The sequence below is a fragment of the Bos indicus genome, chromosome 6 (genome assembly GCF_029378745.1).
Source record: "Bos indicus isolate NIAB-ARS_2022 breed Sahiwal x Tharparkar chromosome 6, NIAB-ARS_B.indTharparkar_mat_pri_1.0, whole genome shotgun sequence".
NCBI lineage: Eukaryota > Metazoa > Chordata > Mammalia > Artiodactyla > Bovidae > Bos > Bos indicus.
In genome coordinates this window covers 64,652,727-64,680,080 of record NC_091765.1, presented here as the reverse complement: position 1 = coordinate 64,680,080, position 27,354 = coordinate 64,652,727, and the positions used below count along the sequence as shown (strand labels likewise).

At 35.6% G+C, this 27,354-nt stretch overlaps 1 long non-coding RNA gene across 2 annotated transcripts in view; it reads left to right on the top strand.

Annotated features, from left to right (window-relative positions):
• Nucleotides 1-27,354, top strand: part of LOC139183630 (uncharacterized) — a 218,954-nt gene that overhangs the window by 66,242 nt on the left and 125,358 nt on the right. For both annotated transcript variants that reach the window (XR_011567182.1, XR_011567183.1), the window contains one exon: nucleotides 961-1,081. This is a non-coding gene — a long non-coding RNA (uncharacterized lncRNA). The remainder of the gene's footprint in view (nucleotides 1-960; nucleotides 1,082-27,354) is intronic.

The window sequence follows — 27,354 nt, the reverse complement described above, 5'->3', positions numbered from 1 at the left end:
TTAGAAAGATGGTAATGATAACCCTGTATGCAAGACAGCAAAAGAGACACAGATGTATAGAACAGTCTTTTGGACTCTATGACAGAGGGTGAGGGTGGGATGATTTGGGAGAATGGCATTGAAACATGAATAATATCGTATAAGTAACTAGTCACCAGTCCAGTTTCGATGCAGGGTATAGGATGCTTGGGGCTGGTGCACTGGGATGACCCAGAGGGATGGTATGGGGAGGGAGGTGGGAGGGGGTTCAGGATGGGGAACATGTGTACATCCTTGGTGGATTCATGTTGATGTATGGCAAAACCAATACAATATTGTAAAGTAATTAGTCTCCAATTAAAATAATAAATTTAAAATAATAAAATATTTCCACAAGTATATACTCAAGAGAACTTGATTTTATAGTGAAAATACAAGAAGTAGTCCAAATAAACTATTTTTTAAAGTACTTTCTCACTTTTTATAAAGTCTGATATTTCTTTCTTTTTTGTTTATGATTTTATATGCTGGTATTTTGGGTATGAATAGCTCTAGGCTTGAGGCACGGGTTATAGACATTACTAATTTGGTTAGGATTATAGATTCTTCTATGCACCAATAGTTTTGTTTTGTTGGTTCTTTTACTGAAAAGCACTTTGATCCCTGTGTGCTATTCCCTGGCTCACATTCCAAAAGCTAACAGGAATACTTGCACCTTTGTTTCCAGGAACCAGTGGCTTGTCTATTTTAAACTGCATTCTGGCATCTATGACCAAATCAGTTAAGAATAATACTCAAGGTAGAATCTATTGGCCACACCAGCTCAACTTTTATTAAATTTTTATTAAATATTTGCCCCATCATTTGGACCACATAATTTTGGAGTTAATTCTGCTAATAATTGCTGGGTTAAAGAAGAATTTTCTCATTTGTAATATCTTCATGCTCTCTCTGACCTTAAATCTCTCCATCTTTTACTAGGACAGAAAAGTTGGGGAAAAAAAGGTTCCCAAAGATATCCATCCTCTGTGGCCTCTGCTAGTTCCCTTCAATCAACACAAGAGTGAATGTATCTCATCACTATGGCAACCATCTGCTTTCAGTAAGTTATTTCTACTATCTCTGCTTTTCATTTCAGACTCTGTTTTAGTAACTCTTTACTAAAATAAGATTGCTGTGCTTAGCATATTCCTAACCTGAATTCTCTTATTTCTTAAATCTGCAACTTTCTACTTTTAAACAATTCTGAATAAATTTTACTTCAGTAAACATTTTAAACAAATAGTATAGTTTTGTCAAAAGGACAAATATACTATGCAGTGGCACAAAAATAGTTGCTAATTGGATTTAAAGATAAAGATAGAATCAATGGTTTATGGAAATGGGTATCTTCAAAATATTCCTTATTTGACCTTGTTAAGAAGTTCCACCAACTCCTAAACCAATTTTAGAGTTAACATTTGCTGCTACTGTAGGTGATTTGACTACATTTCTTGGTTACTTACTGACTGGTGCATGGCAGAAATTTCCAGAGGGTTCTCTCAGTGAAAGTTGAATTATTCAATTCAGTTTAGTCGCTCAGTCATGTCCGACTCTTTGCGACCCCATGAATCGCAGCACACCAGTCCTCCCTGTCCATCACCAATTCCCGAAGTTCACCCAAACTCATGTCCATCGAGTCGGTGATGCCATCCAGCCATCTCATCCTCTGTCGTCCCCTTCTCCTCCTGCCCCCAATCCCTCCCAGCATCAGAGTCTTTTCCAATGAGTCAACTCTTCGCATGAGGTGGCCAAAGTACTGGAGCTTCAGCTTTAGCATCATTCCTTCCAAAGAAATCCCAGGGCTGATCTCCTTCAGAATGGACTGGTTGGATCTCCTTGCAGTCTAAGGGACTCTCAAGAGTCTTCTCCAACACCACAGTTCAAACACATCAATTCTTTGGTGCTCAGCTTTCTTCACAGTCCAACTCTAACATCCATACATGACCACTGGAAAAACCATAGCCTTGACTAGACAGACCTTTGTTGGCAAAGTAATGTCTCTGCTTTTCAATATGCTATCTAGATTGGTCATAACTTCCCTTCCAAGGAGTAAGCGTCTTTTAATTTCATAGCTGCAGTCACCATCTGCAGTGATTTTGGAGCTCAAAAAAGCAAAGTCTGACACTGTTTCCACTGTTTCCCTATCTATTTCCCATGAAGTCATGGGACCAGATGCCATGATCTTAGTTTTCTGAATGTTGAGCTTTAAGCCAACTTTTTCACTCTCCTCTTTCACTTTCATCCAGAGGCTTTTGAGTTCCTCTTCACTTTTCTGCCATAAGGGTGGTGTCATCTGCATATCTGAGGTTATTGATATTTCTCCCGGCAATCTTGATTCCATCTTGTGCTTCTTTGAGCTCAGCATTTCTCACAATGTACTCTGCATATATGTTAAATAAGCAGGGTGACAATATACAGCCTTGACGTACTCGTTTTCTTCAAGGGAAGCACAAAACAGAAGTTAACCACATAAATATTAGTGAATAATAAATTATATCCAATATAAAATTTATGATATAAATAAATGATATATTTAAAATATAAATAAATTATGCCTGTGAACTGTAAGTTTGTATTGGAAGAATCAATGAAGAGAAAGCAAAAGATAGTAATCAATGAATTTTATTGCATTTACTCTTTTTGAGAATAATTTCTCTTTGGAGAACCATTTTTGTCTAATCTCAGTATTGATAGATACAAAATCATCACCTATCCTTCTTTATTTTTCTTTTTGTTACCACAAAATATCATGATTTTTAAAAACATGGCTTTGTAGTGTAATGTTAGGAAATCAAATTTTCCAATTTTAGTTGTGCCAGCATTGAGTGTATTTTATTAATAGTACAGGAAATTGAGTGTAGTTGAGTTATGCAAATGCAGAGTCAGACCTTTTCTTTATTTACAAATTTTGTATTTTGCTCCTCATTGATCTTTTGCATTAAGTTGGATTTTTAAAATATTGCATTTTAGACATTCATCTTGAAAGCTGAGTTATTTGCCCCATCCTAAATCCTGCACCTGAAGTGAATGCCTATCTTCTCTTGCCCCAGCCACAGTTCTGTTATTACTAAGATCCCTTTAGAAATTTGAAATATTAATTTATAATATTTAAAGTTTTGTTACTAAAACTGCTAAATGATCATTTATGATTCCATGAAAATGTTATTTTTAAAAAACATTTTTTCCATAATCAACAATAACAACATGTGCATACTAGCAAATCATTTTGGCTTTTCTTCAGATGACTTATTTGGAAGGTAGGAAATCATAGTAAGCAGATAAGAAAATAATTGTCTTATGGAGCATCTGATTATAATAACTGAAATTGTTTTTATTTGATGCCTTTTTCAAAAGAGAAAATCCATTTACTTATATAAAAGTTGTATTTTTATCTAGGATGGGCTTTTCAAAATGAATGAGTCTAGATCGAGTCAGTCTTATGCTAGTTACAATGCCACCGATATTTACAGAAGAAATACAGCTTAAAATTTTTTTTATTCTAATTTGACCTATAACATTTTCTAGTGGTCTCTTCCTCATTTTAAAAAGGAGATTTCCATATTTAGTTGCATATTTAACTAGCTTTGCCATTAGCAAGGCAATGACAATTAAGGTAAGGAGAGTTTAACATATGGTGAATTGTGTGTTAAATTTATCTATTCCATTGAAGTGATACTGGGAGAGAGAAAAAAAATCTGATAATAAATATTTATTTCTCTAAGACTTGAGTCTTTATTATTTGCAGTTAGAAATAAGTAATTACTGAAGTACCATAATGTCCCTGCTGGATTTTATGAATCTAAGGATTGTGTGATTTAATTTTGATATTTCATATATTGCTTGATATTTCGTAATTACTGTGAACACTGGTACATCTGTAGCATTTTTAATTCTTTGATAAATGAATTAAAATATTTTACATTCGTAGCAAGAAATATGCCAGGGGCAAAAAGTTCATGAGAGGGAAATAATTATATCAAATAAAAGATTGAATTCTGTTTCTCTGATGCAGTGGATTGAATATTTGACTTGCTAGTAGAAAAATTACTTAAGAGAGCTATGTAAGTGAAAGCAGGTTGTTTTTTTTTTTTTAGCACTTGGCTCTTACTGTTCTTTTAAGAAATTATGTGTTCCTATTCTTTTCATTAATGTGAATGGGAAGAATTAGCTCAGTGTGAATGTATTTCACAGCATGATGTGCTATAGGAAATAATGCCAAATACACAACAAGTAGAATTAGTAATTAAAATTAAGCATATATCCATTATCACAGTATGAATATATATATATATATATATATATATATACTCTTACAAGCATCAATGAAGATGGCACTGAGAATATGTGAAAAGTTCATTTCATAATTCAAGACAAATTGTAATTTTCACTGAGGACCTCAGTAACAACTGAGCAGATTTTGCTGTGTGTGCTTGCCTGTATCCTGATTTTCATAGAGGACAGTAGTGCAAGTAGTTACCTGATTATGGTAGTTTCTACAGTCACCAAGGACAAATCCTTTATACAAAATAAGTCATTAATTCAGAAAACTTTGTTACTGTCTGTTCACTTACTAAATAAATAAATAACTATAATACCTAAGTAAGTCTTATAAATCAATTTCAAATAGAAACAGGCACCTCACAAAAGAAGAAAACTAAATTTTAAGTAAGAATAAATCCCAATATGAATCAAATTAATGTGCAGTTAAAACAACAATAGAACATGTGTCCCACTAGTGAAAATTTAAATGTAATGAAAATAAGCAGGCTGGTGAGGTGGGGAAATTGAATTCATTATAATTACTGGTGGAAATGTGAGTTGTAGAACCCTTATAAACTGTCAACTAAGATACACATACACTTTAATCATTACTGTTCTAGAAATATGTCCTATTAGAAATACAGTTCAAATATAGAGATAAAATAAGCTCAACTCAATTTTATTTTAATATTAATATATAAGAATAATATAAAAGATCAATAATCAAATCTAATGTATACTTACATAAAGGAATAATAATATGAAATTTTGAAAAAAAAAAACCAAACTGCTGTTATAGGAGAACAGGGGAGAGTATATAGTGAGCAGATGTGAATAGTAGATATTCTTTGTAATGAAGAAGATAATAATGTAAACCAGTACAGGGATAGATTTTTATTTTATATGGTATCTCTGCTTAATCCACATCATGTATGCATGTGTGTGTGGAGGCCAATGGCCTCCAGAGCATGAAGCTATACAGTGCTTGCAGAAGTGTCCACCATGAGGAAGCAGTGACTGTGGACAGTAGTTATTGTTATAGTGAAACTGTAGGAACATAAAAAGAAGTAATCTTTACAACTTAAGACTTGAAAGACTAGATATTTCACAGAAGTCTAATTTGTTCTTTACTGAAAATGTTTATGAGTAAGGTTATACTAAATTTTGGTTGCTACATTCACTAGTATTTTTTTCAGACTTTAATTTCCCACATCCATTGATACAGCTGAGCACATCTTACATCAGAATATGCTTCCCACCATTCCAACATTCAGTGGCCTTTGACAGTTTTCTACTAAATAGTCTCTCATCTGTTTTATCACATCTTAGTCCTCTTTGTCCCTGTTTTTTCATCCAAAATTTTAAAAATTTATATTCTACAAGGTTTCAATATAAACTCTCCTGTTTGTACCTAAAACACTCAAACTTCGCCCCTGTTCTTCACTGAGGACCTCAGTAACAACTGAGCAGATAAGTTTATAACCACCTTTGCATGGATAACTATTGATTTTACTTCTTTGCTCTAGACTTTCCATCAGAGTCAGCTACATATTTTCAACTACTAGTTTTCAACACCCGGTTCAGAATTCTTTACTCTGATCGTCCTGGTCCCTAAATTTTATATCCTGTGCTCTTAACCTTTCTTTCATATTTTAATATAGTCTCATATAATTTGAAATTGATTTATTTATACTTTCATCTCCACATTATAGAGAATTAGGGTTTTGTTGTTTTTTTTTTTTTTTTGTAAGAAATGCCTAATTTTTTCTCCTTTGCACAAGAACTAGATCACATTAAGTCATTAAATAATCATTTAAAAGAAAAGAGTTTCCTAGTGAAATACTACCACTGAGTGACCATCGTTCAGACAGCATAACTTCCTATGTCTGTTCCTCTAGAAGAAAACCTAAAAAGATGTTTTATCTAGAAATATGATTCTTTGACATATTAAAGTAAAAGTGTGCCTTCCTAATAAATCATCTTGCAAGAATTTCATGTCACTACTAAAGGTTATAATGCATAAAATGTCTTGAAGCAAAATCACTGAAGAATAAAATAATAAAAGAACCATGCAATAAGAACAAAGTATATTTTCTTGCTTTAAGAAAAAAAAACAAAAACTAGTTTTAGGGCAGGATCTAGCATAATTAAGTTGCTTTCTAAACACTTAACTCTGATGAAAAATGAATTTTGATGATTTAAGATGATTTAAGAGATTTAAGATGATTGATAATTTAAGAGAAAGTATCATTCCAGTCATTACTTTCAAGGTTTTAAATATTTCAACAGCAGGGATCACAAAAAACTGAGAATGCAGTAAACAGAGAAATAGTATTGCACATTTGAGTTTTAAAATGAATGCACCGTGAAGAATCCAGCCCTTGCAAAACATTGGTTGTGTGTAGTCTGCTCAATGACCAACAATGAAAAAGTCATAACAGGTGCTGTTAATCTGCCAAATCACAGTCTTTTTTTTCTAGCTCATATTGGATGAAATAAGAGAAAATGGAGCGTCAGACAGTCTCCCTGGACCAAGGACTCAGAAATGCTAAGAAACAGACTGAAAACAAAGAATACCGGTGCCTAATATCCTGCTTTGCTTGTAACATATACCAGATGTAGTAGTCCATTAGTTGCCAAATAAAATTATTCCCAAATGAAGATATGTGTCATTTCTAATGAGGATTATATAATAATTGCTCAAGGAATTAGATTAATCAGCTGGAGAATTAGTACAGTTCAGTCGCTCATGTCTAACTCTTTGCAACTCCATGGATTGCAGCACACCAGAATTCCCTGTCCATCACCAACTCCTAGAGCTTGCTCAAACTCATGTCTACTGTGTTGGTGATGCCATCCAACCATCTCATCCTCTGTTGTCCACTTCTCCTCTTGCCTTCAATCTTGAAGAGCATCAGGGTCTTTCCCAAGGAGTTGGTTCTTTGCATCAGGTGGCCAAAGAACTGGAGTTTCAGCTTCAGCATCAGTCCTTCCAGTGAACATTCAGGACTGATTTCCTTCAGCATCGACTGGTTTGATCTCCTTGCAGTCCAGGGACTTTCAAGAGTCTTCTCCAACATCATAGTTCAATAGCACCAATTCCTCAGCACTCAATTTTCTTTATAATCCAACACTCACATCCATGCATGATTACTGGAAAAGTCATAGCTTTGACTAGATGAACTTTTGTTGGCAGAGTAATGTCTCTGGTTTTTAATATGCTGTCTAAATAAGTAATAGCTTGTATTCCAAAGAGGAAGCTTTTTTTTTTTTTTTTTTAATTTCATGGTTGCAGTCACAATCTGCAGTGATTTTGAGCCCCCCAAAATAAAGTCTCTCACTGTTTCCATTATTTCCCATCTATTTGCCATGAAGTAATGGGGCCAGATACCATGATCTTCGTTTTTTTAATGTTGAATTTTAAGCCAACTTTTTTACTCTCCTCTTTCATCAGGAGGCTCTTTAGTTCTTCTTTCTGCCATAGGGTGGTGTCATTTGCATATGTGAGGTTATTGCTATTTCTCCTGGCAATCTTATATCCAACTTGTGCTTCATCCAGCCCTGCATTTCGCATGATGTACTCTGCAAATAAGTTAAATAAGCAGGGTGACAATAAACAGCCTTGACATACTCCTTTCCCGATTTGGAACCAGTCTGTTGTTCCATGTCCAGTTCTAACTGTGGCTTGTTGACCTGCACACAGATTTCTCAGAGGCAGATGAGGTGGTCTGGTATTCCCATCTCTTTAAGAATTTTCTACATTGTGTTGTAATCCACCTAGTCAAAGGCTTTGGCATAGTCAATAAAGCAGAAGTAGATGTTTTTCTGGAACTATTTTTGCTTTTTCAATGATTTAGTGTATGTTGGCAATTTGATCTCTGGTTCGTCTGCCTTTTCTAAATCTAGCTTGAACATCTGGAAGTTCATGGTTCATGTATTGTTGAAGCCTGGTGTGGAGAATTTTGAGCATTACTTTACTAGTGTGTGACATGAGTACAGATGTGTGGTAGTTTGAACATTCTTTGGCATTGACTTTCTTTGGGACTGAAATTAAAATTTTCCAGTCCCGTGGCCACTGCTGAGTCTTCCAAATTTGCTGATATGTTGAGTGCCGCATTTTCACAGCATCACCTTTTAGGATTTGAAACAGCTCAACTGGAATTCCATCACCTCCAATAGCTTTGTTCATAGTGATGCTTCCTAAGGCCTGCTTGACTTCACATTCCAGGATGTCTGGCTCTAGGTGAGTGATTACACCATCATGATTATCTGGGTCATGAAGATCTTTTTTGTATTGAACTTCTGTGTATTCTTGCCACCTCTTCTTAACATCTGCTTCTGTTAGGTCCATACCATGTCTGTCCTTTATTGTGGCCATCTTTGCATGAAATGTTCCCTTGGTATCTCCAATTTTCTTGAAGCAATCTCCAGTCTCTTCCATTGTATTGTTTTCCTCTATTTGTTTGCATTGATCACTGAGGAAGGCTTTCTTATCTCTCCTTGCTATTCCTTGAAACTCTGCATTCAAATGGGTATATCTTTCTTTTTCTACTTTGCCATTCACTTCAGTTCAGTCACTCAGTCGTGTCCGACTCTTTGCGACCCCATGAATTGCAGCACACCAGACCTCCCTGTCCATCACCAACTCCCAGAGTTCACCCAAACTCATGTGCATCGAGTCAGTGATGCCATCCAGCCATCTCATCCTCTGTCATCCCCTTCTCCTCCTGCCCCAAATCCCTCCCAGCATCAGGGTCTTTTCCAATGAGTCAACTCTTCACATGAGGTGGCCAAAGTATTGGAGTTTACATCATGAGAAATGCTGGGCTGGAGGAAGCACAAGCTGGAATCAAGATTGCCGGGAGAAATAGCAATATCCTCAGATATGCAGATGATACCACCCTATGGCAGGAAGTGAAGAGGAACTAAAAAGCCTCTTGATGAAAGTGAAAGAGGAGAGTGAAAAAGTTGGCTTAAAGCTCAACATTCAGAAAACGAAGTTCATGGCATCTGGTCCCATCACTTCATGGAAAATAGATAGGGAAACAGTGTCAGACTTTATTTTGGGGGGCTCCAAAATCACTGCAGATGGTGATTGCAGCCATGAAATTAAAAGATGCTTACTCCTTGGAAGGAAAGTTATGACCAACCTAGATAGCATATTAAAAAGCAGCCATATTACCTTGCCAACAAAGGTCTGTCTAGTCAAGGCTATGGTTTTTCCACTGGTCATGGATGGATGTGAGAGTTGGACTGTGAAGAAGGCTGAGTGCCAAAGAATTGATGCCTTTGAACTGTCGTGTTGGAGAAGACTCTTGAGAGTCCCTTGGACTGCAAGGAGGTCCAACCAGTCCATCCTAAAGAGATCAGTCCTTTTCCATTAGTTTCTCTTCTTTTCTCAGCTATTTGCAAGGTCTCCTCAGACAACCATTTTGCCTATTTGTATTTCTTTTTATTGGGGATGATTTTGATCACCACCTCGTGTAGAATGTCACAAACCTCCGACCATCGTTCTTCAGGCATTCTGTCTATAATATCTAATCCCATGAATCTATTTCTCACTTCCACTGTATAAGCGTAAGGAATTTGATTTAGGTCATACCTAAATGGTCTAGTGGTTTTCCCTACTTTATTCAATTTAGTCTGAATTTGGCAATAAGGAGTTCATGATCTTAGCCACAGTCAGCCTCTCTTCTTGTTTTTGGTGACTGTATAGAGCTTCTCCATCTTTGGCTGCAAAGAATATATTCAATCTGATTTCTGTATTGACCATCTGGTGATTTAGACTATCTGGAGTAAATCTGGGGAATTACTTATAGGACTTATGGAAAGGCAGATGAAATATGAAATAACTTAAAATAGAAGGGGAAAGAGATAAGCACAAAATGTTTTGTCACTTATTTTGGGATATTCTGATCAATTTTATTTATATATTCTTCAGGTAAATCTTATACAGATAAAGTGAACCATAAATATTGTGTTCCTTTACATTATGGGTTATTTTTAATATTTTATGAATCACTACAATAAGACAATTTATGAACACTGAAGTAAAGATGAACCAGAAGTAAAAATCAGGGTCAGCATTCTGAAGAGTTGTTATTTTCCCAGATATGATATCTGCTGAAATTGTCAAATGAGAATAATGTTTTTATGGATTTGCAAGAACAATTCTTCAGCATATGAAATGTTTAGGGATTCAAAAGCAAAGTGATGTAGTTGACTAGATTCATTGTCAAAGCATTTTGAAGTTCTTTTTTACTTGCAAATTGTTACTAGGGATCATTAATATTTAGGATGCAAGATAAGGTTTACATGAACCACAGTCTACTAGAATTTCATCAGACAATTGGACCACCAAATAAATGTGCCAAATATTTCAGGTAATTAATGAAAACTATTATCAGGCTCTCTGTATAGGTTTTATTAATAAACCAAAAACTGCTTTTGTAGAAAATCAAAATGTTCCAGACTCACTGTGATATTCATACTGATTTCATAAGTGTACATAATCATTTTTAGCTTCATAAGGGAAAAGTTTCATCTGGAACACATTAAAGAAGAGTCTAGGAACTAAGCAGCAGCAGCAGCAGCAGTAGTAGTGGTGAGATAAATGTAAAGATCCAAAGATTTTCACTAGAAATGAATCTATAAAAATAATATACTTGCATCCATTTATAAAGTAAAAGAAATTGAGACACAGTATATTTAACTCTTATCTCAAAGAACTGCTGTAAAATGTGACCAAGATTATTGAAGCAATAGTTTTGTGCTAAGTGGGTACATATATTTCACATTTATCTGACAAGATTATAGCTTTTCACACTGTGCAAAGAACTCAAAGATGAATAAACTATGATTCTTGTTTGCATAGAAGAAAAGTAAAGTGCATACATTTTCACATAACTGTATCTATTCCAATAACTTGGAAATATATGCATGTGTATACACATTATAAACATGAAAACCATCCCTTCCCTATTTCATGAATAGAAGGACCTATAAGTATCACTGTTAGGCCTGAGCAGTTCTGAAAAAGCTCAATACATTGGAGAGAAAGTACACTTCAGCACTGCTTTTCATCTTCTTGCAGTCTTTTGTCATGTAGTAAAATGAGCAAAATCTTTAACAGCAGAGGAGTATCAGTAGGTGACCAAGAGGAGACTGGCACGATTAGAATAAATACTAAGTAGTGGGACAGGGAAATTACTGTTGAGAGAGACCAGGAAAAAATGGGGGGAACATTGAAGTTTGTTAGCTCACAACTGCTTTGTTTTATAGGGATTCAACGGTTTATCAGTAAATTAGTGAGGCTGCTAGAAGACGTGTGTTACTTTGGTTTTGGTTTACTTTAGTTCCAAATGTAGATCCTCATTAACAATATATTTACTGTTGATTTATTTGTATTTTTATTTTTTAACTATAGTCAATTCTTTTAATATTCATACTCTGGGAGGGAAGGTTGGATATAGACACAGGAAATTCATATATATAAAATTCAAATAAATATATATATATGCTTCACAACAAACTGTGGAAAATTCTTCAAGAGATGTGAATACCAGACCACCTTATCTGCCTGCTGAGAAATCTGTATTCAGGTCAAGAAGCAACAGTTAGAACCAGACATGGAACAGCATACTGGTTCCAATCTTGTATTAAATGCCCAAGGACAACTGATGAAGGAATCTAACATAATCCTAAGGAGAACCAGCAAATCACAGGGAGGAATGAAGAGAAGAAAGGAACAGTGAGGAATTACCAATTAAAAACAGGAAGCAAATTAGCAAACTGGCAGTAATTTTATACCTATCAGTATTTACTTTAAGTGTAAATGGACTGCATTTGTCAGTCAAAAAGTGGCTGAATGGTGAAAAAGACCCATCTGTATGCTGCCTATAACAGATTTATTTCAAAAGAAAGGACACAGAAAATGAAAGTTTGGGAAAAAATAATTCATGCAAATAGAAATAAGAAGGCTGGATTAGCTCTACTCATATCCAACAAAATAGATATTAAAACAAAGACTAAAAAAAGACAGAGTACTATATAATGATAAAATAATTAATCCAGAAGGAAGAAATAACATTGTAAATGTATATGCACCCAAAAAAGGAACACTAAGATATGTAAAGCAAATATTAAAGGACCAAAACAGAAATTTTCAGTAATATGATAGGGGGCTTTAACATGTACTTACACCAATGGGTAGATCATCTCTACAGATTCTCTACAGAGAATCAATAAGGAAATAAACTTAGATGAATAATTAGATCTGATGAATTCAATAGACATAAAGGTAACATTCCACCCAAAAGCAACAGAATACACATTGTTCAGTTCACACGGAAAGTACTTTAGACTAGATTACTCATTAGGTCACAAAACAAGTTTCAGTAAATTATGAAGATTGAAATTTTATCAGGGATCTTCTGAGATCACATTGTATGAAACTGGGAGTGGCTGCCCACTCCAATATTCTTGCCTGGAGAACTCCACACACACAGGAGTCTGGTGGGCTGCAGTCCATACGGTCATAAAGTTGGACACAACTGAGCGACACACTTCAGTTCAAAAATCAATCATAAGAGTAAATAGGAAAAACTACAAAACATAGAGATTAAAAAACCTGCTACTGAACAACCAATGGATCATCAAAGAAATCAGAGGGGAATAAAAAATACCTAGAGAAAAATGAAAGAAATATGACATAACAAAATTATGGGTTGCAGCAAAAATGGTTCAAAGAGAGAAGTTCATAGCAACACAGGCCTACTTAAAGGAACTAGAAAAAGAGCAATTGTAGCTCAAAATTTTAGGAGGAAGGAAATAAGAGACAAAATAAGTGAAACAGAGACTGGAAAGAGGTATACAGATATAATCAATCAGTGTTTTATATTCTGAAATGAGTAGTTCTTTTCATACTCAGAAAAATGATTTATATTGTTAATATCAAATAAGAAACATTAATCCAGTCCAATAATCAAGTTATTAGTGGACTGTCCTTATATATACACAGACTTTTATTTTGTACAACTTTAAAACTATATAAGCCTGTGTATATACATAGAATAAGCATACTTGAATAATAGTATAATATAAATTTGATCAAAGTAAACAAAATGTAACTGTTCAAAACTAATGACTATTCCTATATTTGATACTGTATTTGGTAAAAGAGATTCATTGGTGAGACACAGACCTTTGGACCTTTCTAAGATGACTCAGAAGGTAGTGTGATATTTTTTAGTTATAATGCATAACTAAGGATTCATTCATTTAATTCCTCTGTTCATTTATCCATTTGTGATGTAATCCTTTATCTACCCAACAGATATAGTTGAATACAAAGTTAGTGCATGAGAGTTATATCCAAGTTTAAGAAGAATTTCACATAAACAGAATTATTGGTGCATTTTTGTTTAAATAACAAGTGAGATACAAAAAAGTCCACATAACTACATTGTTTTCTAAATATTAATAACATTATATTTGAAATTCATCAGAGCAAATCTTTATTTAAAGGTATCCTGAGGAAAAGCACATTTTGAAATGGAAATAAAAAGTTCTTAATTTATCCAGAGTATAGAATATTCAAATGAGGTATCTTTAAAATACAGGATTTTATTTTAGTGCCAGGAAAAAAAGGCAATGTTTATTCTTAGAAATGCTTTTCCTTTAGGATATGTTATCAGAAACTTAGGAATTATCAGTTTACTACTTATAGTTCTGTAGATCAGAAGTCTGAGAGGGGTCTCACTAGGCTAAAATGTAAGAGTTAGAGAGCTATATTCCTTTCTGAAGAAATTAGGTAAACTCCGTTTCCTTGCCCTTTCTAGATTTTCACATTCCTTGGCTCATGGACTCTTCCTCCATCTTGAAAGTCAACAGTGTTGCATTTTTCTGATCTTCCTTTCATCTCACATCTTTCTGAACATAGTCTGGAAAATGTCCTCTATTTTTAGCAAGAAATAAATAATAACTCCTGTGATTAAATTTTGTCCACAGTCATCTCCCCATCTTAAGGTCAGTAAATTGAATTACATCTTCAAAGTCCCTTTTACCATGTAAGGTAACATAGGTTGCAAACATTCGGATGTGAACATTTTTGAGGGAAGGGCATTATTCTGTTTCCTATGGGGGGAACAGTAGAAAAGAATTGAGATGATGGGTCAATCTTTGGAGAACTAGATATGTTCATCTTGATCTGAAGATGTGCCTGACTACCAGACAAGGGGCTGAAATAGGAATAGAAGACTTGAGTTGGTGATGGACAGGGAGGCCTAGCGTGCTGCAATTCATGGGGTCACAAAGAGTTGGACATGACTGAGTGACTGAACTGAACTTGCTTAGATAATGGAGAATGGATAATGAAGATATAAGCCTTCAGATATAGTACCATCATTTCTTGTGGTTCACTTTCAAAATCATCTTCTATCTAAATAGTATGGTTATGAATGTAAATGTATTTTATCTGTATCTGTCAGATATATGTCTGTCTGAGGGAAAAAATATTTCCCTTCAAGTCTGGTGAAAGAGAAGGTATTTCTCTACACCAGAAGCTCATATTAAATATATTTTTTTTAATCTCTTAAAATTATTCATGAAAACAGAAAAGCTTCCAGAGATTCTGCCATCATGAAGGCAGATGGTAGGGAGTCGTGCAGGGAGAGAGTGGAGGTTAAACTCGGAGATAGACAGTAAAGAAAAAAAAAAATAATAATAAGAAAGGGACCCTTACTCCTACCATTAGTTTTTATCCTAGCAATAAAAAAAATGAGTATAAATATAGATATTAACTTTTGACTATATTAAATAGAACTTAATATGATGCCAAGTGTTGATTCAATCAGTATCTTTTAGTATCATAATACAGGCTTTCTTTAATCTCCTAAAGCAGAATAGGAAAATTAAAAAAAAAAAAACAATTTGGTGTTTAGGAATATTTACTGACTACCTTAATAAATCTTTATTCATGCCTAGAGCTGCTATGGGGAGAAGGCAATGGCACCCCACTCCAGTACTCTTGCCTGGAAAATGCCATGAGCAGAGGAGCCTGGTAGGCTGCAGTCCATGGGGTCACTAGGAGTTGGACACGACTGAGTGACTTCACTTTCACTTTTTACTTTCATGCATTGGAGAAGGAAATGGCAACCCACTCCAGTGTTCTTGCCTGGAGAATCCCAGGGAGGGCGGAGCCTGGTGGGCTGCCATCTATGGGGTTGCACAGAATCGGACACGACTGAAGTGACTTAGCAGCAGCAGAGCTGCTATGAAATTAGGAATTCTGTCATGAATTGCCAGACATTAATATACAGCTCACTAGGGACTGGTGTATATACAGTGATTATTGTTGGGTGTTTATTTGGGGCTCATCACTATTCTGTTCAGACACAGCTACTGGACAGAAGATCTTGTTTTAAGTATGTGCTTCACTTCTATCCCAAGATTTTTTTTTTCATACTTAGAGATGCACAGCTATTTATGATATGAATCAGATAACCACAGTAACAGCAGCCTTTTAAAAAATATTTGAGATACTTTTAGAATTTTTTTGCACAATTCCATAAAGGATAATTTAATTTTTTAATGTGGAATGGAGTAGTTTATATTGGGAAAGAAAAGTAAAATTTTAAATTTTAAACTGACTATTCCATATGTATTAGGAAAGACACTGTTATTTTCCTCTGCAACTCCTTTTGGACATTCAGAATGGATATCATGTATACCAGTATTCCCACTTCTCTATGGCATAGAAAATACATGTCAGAAACCTGAAGTGCCATGTTTGCATGTGCAAATTGTATACTACCCCTTCTAGAAGACTCCATTTGTATGAGTCTTACAAATATGTATGTGTGGTTGTCATAATAATATCATCAAATGACCATAATGTACTTGGGATAACACTACTTATACTGTAATTATTTTTAACAGCATATTCAGACTGTCTATATTCAAAGCCCAATATTAACTAAAATTCCTGTACTAAACCACCATCATTGTATTTTAAAATGCTTTTCTTTTATTAATAGTTCAACTGGAAATTGTTATACTAGGCACTAGAACTATAAAAAAATTTAAAGAAGTCATTGGCTACTCTTTAAAGTTATTGAAATCTTTCAGTGAATTCAAATATGCATATTAATAATTAACAGGAAACTAAATAGAAAATATGTATCAAGATTCAAATTATGAAAAAATCACCATCATGTTGTATTAATTTAGAACCCTCCATCCTAAAGGAGATCAGTCCTGGATGTGCATTGGAAGGACTGATTGTTGAACCTGAAACTCCAGTACTTTGGCCACCTGATGCAAAGAGCTGACTCTTTTGAAAAGATCTTGATGTTGGGAAAGATTGAGGGTAGGAGGAGAAGGGGACAACAGAGGATGAGATGGTTGGATGGCATCACCGACTCAATGGATATGAGTTTGGGTAGGCTCTGAGAGTTGGTGATGGACAAGGAGGCCTGGCATGATGCAGTTCATGGGGTTGCAAAGAGTTAGACATGACTGAGCAACTGAACTGAACTGAGGGCATTTGAAATTATTTAGACTGCAGTCACACAGTAGCAGTAGGACTCAAGTCCCTAAAATTGAATTATACATTACTTCTGACTGTGTCCCTGGTAATTTCACTGGAAAGTCAAAGTTGAATCAGAACAAACTCAAAACATAAAGACACTGAAGTTTTGCTGGTCTTTCACAGTTGAAAAGACATCTATTCCTTTTAGCTGGTGATATGACTTTATAACCCTGGAGAAGAGAATGGCAATCCACTTCAGTTTCCTTGTCTGGAGAATCCCATGGACAGAGGAGCCTGGTGGACTACATACAGTCCATGGGGTTGCATGGAGTCAGATATGACTGAGTGATTAAAACACACACACATGACTTTATAATCAAGAAGTGGTATTAGTTAATAAGATAGCCATATATCTAAGACATGACAGTAAAAAAAATAAATAAAAACACAAATTTGTTTCAAGTGACAGAATTCAGTATCTATTTACCGTAGATCTGCTTGTCTGGCTTTTCCTGGCAGTTCTGTGCTTCCTTCTTTTCTTTTAGTAGGGATTGTTACCCTGCCCACTTTGCCTCACCTCCTTTTTCTGTTCCACTGAGGAGTAACCTACTTTGTTGTGTCTTATTACCTCTTCACTGTGATTGGGGCAGTTAAGAGAAGGAAGGAGAGACAGACAGATTGGCTCAGACTTTCTATTTTGTCTCATTTGGAGAATTTGGGAGAAATGGTGGGAAGAGAAAGTTCAGATCAGTCGCTCAGTCGTGTCTGACTCTTTGCAACCCCATGAATCGCAGCATGCCAGGCCTCCCTGTCCATCACCAACTCCTGGAGTTCACTTAGACTCACGTCCATTGAGTCAATGATGCCATCCAGCCATCTCATCCTCTGTCGTCCCCTTCTCCTCCTGCCCCCAATCCCTCCCAGCATCAGAGTCTTTTCCAATGAGTCAACTCTTCACATGAGGTGGCCAAAGTACTGGAGTTTCAGCTTTAGCATCATTCCTTCCAAAGAAATCCCAGGGCTGATCTCCTTCAGAATGGACTGGTTGGATCTCCTTGCAGTCCAAGGGACTCTCAAGAGTCTTCTCCAACACCACAGTTCAAAAGCATCAATTCTTCGGTGCTCAGCTTTTTTCACAGTCCAACTCTCACATCCATACATGACCACAGGAAAAACCATAGCCTTGACTAGATGGAACTTTGTTGGCAAAGTAATGTCTCTGCTTTTGAATATGCTATCTAGGTTGGTCATAACTTTCCTTCCAAGGAGTGTCTTTTAATTTCATGGCTGCAGTCACCATGGGGAAGAGAAAAAGCAAGTCTATTTTAGCCCTTGGAGTACATTGTCCTCTATCTAGGTTTTATACATAATCTCAAAATATCCAAACACGTTCCTTAATTCTTGGTCACTGGCTGAGAACATCCTCGATCCCCCTCATTCATACATTTCTCAAAATATTCATCCTATTCCTTTGCTTTTCCTCCAGTTACTTTAGATGACATATGCATGCATTTATGTATTGTCAGTCCCTTCATTTATGCAGTAAACCCAATTTAGGGTCTTATCTACTCCAGACCATTACTCCAAAAATTTTCCCTGATTGAAATCCTACATGATTATCTTTCACACTTTACTATATTTGTTTCATCATTTTAAAGCATGCTGGTGTTTTTTCCATCTTAAAATGAAGACACCACAAATGAATAAATTTTATCCTGACTCCTTTCTCCACTTTTGCACACCAACTACTGCCCCATTTCTTAAGTTATCTTCCTAGCAAAATTCCTCAAATAAATTGTCTATTTTCACTTTTCCAATTTTTCTCTTTCATTTCTCACAAGCATACTCCAATTAGGCTTTCTTAATTACCATTCTACCAGGCTGATCTAATCAATGACTAATCAGAGTATTTAAAACTATTGGCCACTCTCCTGTCTTTAATATACTTTCTTAGTCTGGATTCCAGAATACCATGATTTTCTTTCCAGCAGTATATAAATCAAGTTTAAAAGCCTCTTTTAAATTGCTCCAAGAGTGTAGGGGCCATGACTATTTACTTCAACTCTGCCTAGTACCTAAAATGAATGTTCTGCATGCAGAGCCCAATAACAAGTAAAAGGTGGAAGTGTTTATTCTAGGAGAAAGAATCATGAAAAAATACATTAAAGCAAACTTAAGACTTTATGATCAATAAAGGATGGTTTTTTCCTACATATATTTTGTTGACTTTTGGCTCTGTTATGGTTGCAAATGATTATGAGGGATATTAGGACAAATTGTTTATCTGTAAGTTTGCATATACCGTGCTTGTTTTCATAACTCAGGTTAAAAATGTATAATTCTATAAAGTCTAGTTATTCTTCTGTGTAGGTCTTACTCTAGCATTTTGCAAAATGCTGGAGATTAGAGCATGAAAAGAATTATGTGAAATTCTTCATTAGACCACTTTTGGACTACGCTCAATGCAAAACTCTCTGTGGAGTTTTATGATTTTATTAGACTAAAGCCTCAATTGTTAAGGAAAAAATCATTCTAACATTTTAAATATCATAAAGAAGACTTTATTCAGGACTATCGTATTAGGTGTTAAGACTATCCTAATAAGGGAGAGAGATGGAACTCAATTCCAAATGCAGGAAAAGCAGCAGGTGACTTGTAGTCAGTGAGCAGAATGAGGAGATTTCAGTGGATAGATAATTACTGTGAGGAGATCTCAAGATTATGGAGATGCTTGCAAAACTGACTTAGCAGGATTCTTATTCAAACTGGGCTGAGCAGGTTAAAGATAAGGCCCAAGGATGAGGTCTAGACCAAAAAAAAAAAAAAAAAAAGCACAGAGAAACCTGTCTCAACCTTACTCAAGGAGAAAATCTTTGTCACAACCTCCATTTATTAAATATTTAAGAGCTTCCAGATGTCATATTGCTGTTACTGTTTCATAATGTTACAATTGATCAAAATTATCCGTAACATCACCACACCTTTAATAGCTCTATATTAAATCACATACTTCAGGCTTGCAACCAGGGTACCTCACTCCAGGGTAAATATTTATCATCCTTTCCAAACCCACTCCTTGTTTTTCAGTTTTATTCATGAGGTTCATTTGTAATTTTTAAACTTTGGTATATCTTTGGATTACTGCTTACTTTGTTTTCTAATTAGGACATTTCTAAGTTGTTAGATTTCATACCAGTATCATAAACCAGCCTGTTGCTGCTGCTGCTGCTGCTAAGTCGCTTCAGTCGTGTCTGACTCTATGCGACCCCATAGATGGCAGACTACCAGGCTCCCCCGTCCCTGGAATTCTCCAGGCAAGAACACCAGAGTGGGTTGCCATTTCCTTCTCCAATGCATGAAAGTGAAAAGTGAAAGTGAAGTCGCTCAGTAGGGTCCGACTCTTAGCGACCCCATGGACTGCAGCCTACCAGGCTCCTCCGTCCATGGGATTTTCCAGGCAAGAGTACTGGAGTGGGGTGCCATTGCCTTCTCTATAAACCAGCCTGTTAGGTATTCTCAATAGAAATATTTCTCATAAGCACTGTCTTATTTCAGTACCAAAGCTTTATCCTTGTCTCAGAAGAATATCTTGGGAAAATTGTTGGACTGATTCAATATTTTTGTTTATTCAACTAAGCTATTTTATTTTATTAATGGTGTTATTAATTATAGTGATTTTAATTGATTTTTACTTAATTTTTAAATGTAACTACCCTCATTAACTGACTTCTTTGACATTTTATTTTTGTTAATAAATTTTGAAAACAGTGTTTAACACATACTTGATTCCACAACTTCTTCCCTCACCCTACCAAACTGTAACCCTGAAAGGTTTAAGCAGTGAACTTAGCATCAACTTGGTTTAAGGAAAAAAAAAAAAAAAAAACTTCAGCAGAAGAGGAAGTGTATTAGAAACAATAAGTCAAGCTGGTTGTAAGATATGGATCTGTTATCTATCATGGTTCCTTTTGCAGTATGCCTATAGCAACTTGTGGATATGAAATATGTTCTTACCTCCTTTATTGATTCAGTCACTGAGTGTGATTTTTATATCAAACACCTCACTGAATGAACAATGAGTTCTTGTGACAGTCAAAGACTGAAGATGTTTTCTGAACCACAGACCATGTGTTTAACACTCAAACAAAATTTCCAGTTTCTTCTGTATCTTTCTTCATATAGAATGGAATCTATTCAATATATTAAATGAATTATCTCTGGAATCTGGATATATAATCCTATCGTATCTAGGATCACGATGCTACTGATCACTGAACAAAATTCTCTTACTCTTTGTCACACTGTTGCAGAAGAGCCTATATTTTCTAGCTATTCATCCAGTAAAATGTAATTTTCTTGAGAGCAAGATATTCTTGTTTAACAAAACTCAACCAAATAATAATAGTGAGGAAAAAAAAAAACACAACCAGAAATATGAAAATTAGGACAGGAAAAAAAATCTCATTGATAAAAGCAAATATACAGTAAATATAGTAGGTCAACAACTTATAAAACTAGTAGGAAGACTGAAAGATGGGTAGTAAATCATTACAGCATAAGTAGTTAAGGGATAAACAAAGCAAGAAGATATAAAATATGATGTGAAAAGAGAACATATGGGGATGAAAGTGCAGATTATAAAAAATGTTTTCATACTTGAAATAATCAATTTAAAATAGCAAAACTAATACAATATTGTAAAGTTTAAAAATAAAATAAAATTAAAAAAAGAAAAAATAAAATAATCATATATATATAGGATTATATATAGTTATATATGAACCTCATGGTAAACCACAAGCCAAAAGTCTGTAATAAATATACACAAGATATAGAAAGGAATCCAAACATAGCACTAAAGTTAGTCATCAAATCACAAGGTAAGAGAGGAAAAGAAGAAACAAAAATAACTGTAACAACAACCTGAAACAAATAAAATGGCAACAAGTACATACCTATCAATAATTACTGTAAACGTAGCTAGAGTAAATGCTCCAGTCAAAAGACACAGAGTGGCTGAATTAAGAAAAGGAAGGTACATATACCTGCTACCTGCAAGAGACTTTCCTCAGGTCTAAAAATGCATCTAGACTGAAAATGAGCATATATAAAAAAAAGATATGACATGCACATGGATACAAATAGAAAGCTGGGTAACAATACTTACAGCAGACAATATCAGTTCAGTCACTCAGTCATGTCCAACTCTTTGAAACCTCATGGACCTGGAGCCTGCTCAAATTCATGTCCATCGAATTGGTGATGCAATCCAACCATCTCATCCTCTGTCGTCCCCTCCTCCTACTGCCTTCAATCTTTCCCAGCATCAGGGGCTTTTTCAGTGAGTCAGTTCTTTGCATCAGGTGGCCAAAGTATTGGAGTTTCAGCATCAGCATCTGTCCTTCTAATGAACGTTCAGAACTGGTTTCCTTTAGGATTGACTGGTTTGATCTTGCAGTCCAACAGACTCTCAAGAGTCTGCTACAACACCCCAGTTAAGCATCAGTTTTTCAGCACTCAACTTTCTTTATAGTCCAAATCTCACATGCATACATGACTACTGGAAAAACCATAGTTTGGACTAGATGGACCTTTGTTGGCAAAGTAATGTCTCTGCTTTTTAATATGCTGTCTAGATTGGTCATAGCTTTTCTTCCAAGGAAGAAGCATTTTTTTTTTTTTAATTTCACAGCTGCAGTCACTATCTGCAGTGATTTTGGAGCCCCCAAAAATAAAATCTCTAACTGTTTCTCACAGATAACCATGATGGTGTGATCACTCACCTAGAGCCAGACATCATGGAATATGAATTCAAGTGTTCTTAGGAAGCAACACTACAAACAAAGCTAGTGGAGGTGATGGAGTTCCAACAGAGCTATTCAGATCTTAAAAGATGATGCTGTTAAAGTGCTACACTCAATATACCAGCACTTGGAAAACTCAGCAGTGGCCACAGGACTGGAAAAGGTCAGTTTTTATTCCAGTCCCAAAGAAGGGCAGTGCCCAAGAATATTCAAAGATAAGTCGCTCAGTTGTGTGTGACTCTTTGTGACCCCATGGACTGTAGCCGGCCAGGCTCCTCCATCCATGGGATATTCCAGACAAGAATACTGGAGTGGGTTGCCATTTCCTTCTCCAAGAGATCTTCCTGATACAGGGATCAAACCCAGGTCTTGGGCACTGCAGGCAGATTTTTAACATCTGAGCCACCAGGGAAGCCCAAGAATGTTCAAACTACTGCACAATTGCACTCATCTCACACACTAGCAAAGTAATGCTCAAAATTTTCCAAGCCAGGCTTCAACAGTACGTGAAACATGAACTTACAGATGTTCAAGCTGGTTTTAGAAAAGGCAGAGGAAGAAGAGATCAAATTGTCACCATCCGTTAGATCATTAAAAAATTAAGAGTTCAAAAAAATCATCTACTTCTGCTTTATTGACTACGCCAAAGCTTTTGACTGTGTGGGTCACAACAAACTGTGGAAAATTCTTAAAGAGATGGGAATACCAGACCACCTGATCTGCCTCTTGAGAAACCTATATGCAGGTCAGGAAGCAACAGTTAGAACTGGACATGGAACAACAGACTGGTTCCAAATAGGAAAAGGAGTAGGTCAAGGCTGTATACTGTCACCCTGTTTATTTAACTTATATGCAGAGTACATCATGAGAAACGCTGGGCTGGAAGAAGCACAAGCTGGAATCAAGATTGTCGGGAGAAATGTCAATAACCTCAGATATGCAGATGACACCACCCTTATGGCAGAAAGTGAAGAGGAACTCAAAAGCCTCTTGATGAAAGTGAAAGTGGAGAGTGAAAATGTTGGCTTAAAGCTCAACATTCAGAAAACGAAGATCATGGCATCTGGTCCCATCACTTCATGGGAAATAGATGGGGAAACAGTGGAAACAGTGTCAGACTTTATTTTTGGGGGCTCCAAAATCACTGCAGATGGTGACTGCAGCCATGAAATTAAAAGATGCTTGCTCCCTGAAAGAAAAGTTATACCAATCTAGACAGCATATTAAAAAGCACAGACATTACTTTGTTGACAAAATTCTGTCTAGTCAAAGCTATGGTTTTTCCAGTAGCCATGTATAGATGTGAAAGTTGAACTATAAAGAAAGCTGAGCTCTGAAGATTGAACTCTGAAGTTGGACTATAAAGAAAGCTGAGCTCTGAAATCTGAGCTCTGATTCTTTTGAACTGTGGTGTTGGAGGAGACTCTTGAGAGTCCCTTGGATGGCATCCAGTCAACCCTAAAGGAAATAAGCCCCGAATTGTCATTGGAAGGACAGATGCTGAAGCTGAAACTCCAATGCTTTGGCCACCTGATGTGAAGAACTGACTCATTGGAAAAGACCCTGATTCTTTCCAAGATTAAAGGCGGGAGGAGAAGGGGACAACAGAGGATGAGATGGTTGGATGGCATCACTAATTCTATGGACATGAGTTTGAGCAAGCTCTGAAAGTTGGTGATGGACAGGAAAGCCTGACATTCTGTAGTCCATGGGGTCACAGAGAGTTGGACACCACTGAGCAACTGAACTGAGCTGAACTCACTCTTTCCATTGTTTCCCCATCTATTTGCCAGGAAGTGATGCATCCGGATGCCATGATCTTAGTTTTCTGAATACTGAGTTTTAAGCCAACTTTTTCACTCTCCTCTTTCACTTTCAACAAGAGGCTATTTAATTCTTCTTCGCTTTCTGCCTTAAAGGTGGTGTCATCTGCATATCTGAGGTTATTGGTATTTCTCCTGGCAATCTTGATTTCAATGTTAATTGATAACAGACAATCTAGACTTCATAAAAGACTGTTTTATGAAAGAAAAAGAACATTACATAAAGGAATCTGTTCTACAAGAAAGAAGATATTTTTCAACATGCTGCTGCTAAGTCACTTCAGTCGTTTCCAACTCTGTGCGACCCCATAGACGGCAGCCCACCAGGCTCCACCATCCCTGGGATTCTCCAGGCAAGAACACTGGAGTGGGTTGCCATATCCTTCTCCAATGCATGAAAGTGAAAAGTGAAAGTGAAGTCGCTCAGTCGTTTCCAACTCTTAGCGACCCCATGGACTGCAGCCTACCAGGCTCCTCCACTCATGGGATTTTCCAAGCAAGAGTACTGGAGTGGGTTGCCATTGCCTTCTCCGATTTTTCAACATAGGGTTATATAAATACATATATAATATTTATGTACAATGTAAATGCATTATACTATATAAATAGTGATGAAAGGAGGGATAGTCACATGATACTAGTGAAAAATTTAACACATCTCTATGGACAGATCATATAGATAGAAAATAATTGTGCGGACACTGGCCTCAAGGGATATATTAGACCATATATACCAACTAACTAACTATGTAGATATATATGTCTGAAATATATAACAGTCCATTTGAAAGAAGCAGAATACACTTTTTCCAAGTGAACATGGAACTTTTGCCAGGATAGGTCACATGCTGTGTCACAAAACAGGTCTCAATAAATTTTAAAAGTTTGAAATAATATCAAGCATCTTTTCTGACATCAATGGTATGAGACTAGAAATCAATTGTAAGAAAAGCACTGTAAAAATATAAACATGGAGGGTAAAAAGCATACTTATACTTCGGCAGTACAAATGCAAAATTGTATAACTGCTATAGAAAAGTTTTAGACTTTCTTATAAAATGACATATGCATTTACCATATGACACAGAAACCCCACACTTATATAGGGGAGTGAAATGAGAATTCATGTTCAAATCAAAACCTATAAACAAGCTTTACATCATTTTTATTCATAACCACCAAAAAATGGCAACCATCATTATATCCTTCCTAAATGTGTGGATCAAGAAACTGGTACATTCATACAATGAAATACTTAACTCCTCAATGAAAAGAAATGAGCTGTTAATAACACATAATGCCTGGGTGACTCTGAAAGATGTTATGCTAAAAGAATAAGCCAGTCTGAAAATGCTATGCACTATCTGATTCCTGTTGCTGCTGCTTAGTCCCTTCAGTCATGTCCAACTCTGTGTGACCCCATGGACTGTAGCCCACCAGGCTCCTGTCTATGGGATTCTCAAGGCAAGGGTACTGAAGTAGGTTGCCATGCCCTCCTCCAGGTCCTTTTTATATGACATTCTAGTGAAGATAAAACTATAAGACCAGAGGAAATAGGAAATATTGATGGTTTCCAGTGGTTAGGGTGAGTGAGTGTTTGACTACAAAGTGAATATCAAGAGGAAAATTTTGGAGGTGATGGAAAGTGTTATGTATACTGATTGTGTTCGTGTTTATACAAATCTATGTAAACTCATTATTTAATTTATATAATTGCAAAGAGACAACAGCAAAAATTTAATTTTACTGCATATTCCCATGTATGTGTGTGGTAGAAAGGTGCTTTGCTTATCATATAAATGCCAGTCTATTTTGAAAGAACAGCCACCATCTCTAATATTGCCACTCACCCTTCCAAGGGGAATAAATTAAAAAAAAAAAAAAATATATATATATATAAGCATGTAATGTTGCTTAATGCTTCTTTCTGAATGTTATACTCGCCATTTCTACTTATATGTCTTAATAAAAAAAGTCACATAACATATATAAGTTGTTGGACAGTTTTACACAGCCTTGTCACTAGAAGGAGACAGCTGAGAACAGTCTGAATGACCACCACACTTACTGAACAATGGACATACTCAGAGCAAATGTATTGTACTATTAGGAAATGTATTTCTTTTCATTTGTTTTTTCTTTTTGGAAAGGAAATGCAGAGATGTCTGGCCATTTGTCAGATTGCAAATGCATGTTAGTATTTTTTGTAAGCTGAATTGGTGCTTTATCATAACCAAAGGTTTGGTCTTATTGCACAATAGCAGTGATCCTTGGTCTGGGTAGGAATAATCTCAAATTGACTTGAAATCTCCTTCTCTATAATTTGAAAATAAGTATTACCCTACTTCCTACATTGCAGAATTACTTTGGGTGAAATTTTAAGATAGTGAATGTGAAAATAATTAGAATTATAAAATACTATTCAACTATTAAAGTTAATAATTAATATTTTGTTTTATATATTATTATAGTCATTATAATCTTAAAGTGTGTAATGCTTGAAGAGGTCTAAGTAATTTTACCTGTATGACTTCTTCACATTTCAAAATAGTAGATGCATTTCTTTGGTCTTTATAAGCAGAGAAAATTGGATTCTTTAAAAAAACAGATATTTTTGAAGATTTTTATTTTCAAGCCTTCCTGAAGAAAGTTTCTTTGATTTCCTTAGATAAATATTATTTCAATTTGGGTCATAACAAACATTATCTTTTAGTAATGTATATTCATTTCCTACTGGTGTTTATCAGTTAGTTATCTTTGGGTTCAGAATACCAGTATTTAATATCTATAGTCTCAAAAAAATGTTTTTTCTTTCCTCTTTGCTAAAGCCATGTGTCCTTATAAAGGATTTTCTTTTAAATAGAAATTGAAAGATTACACATAGACAGCAAAACAAACAGATCATAGAACTGTATGA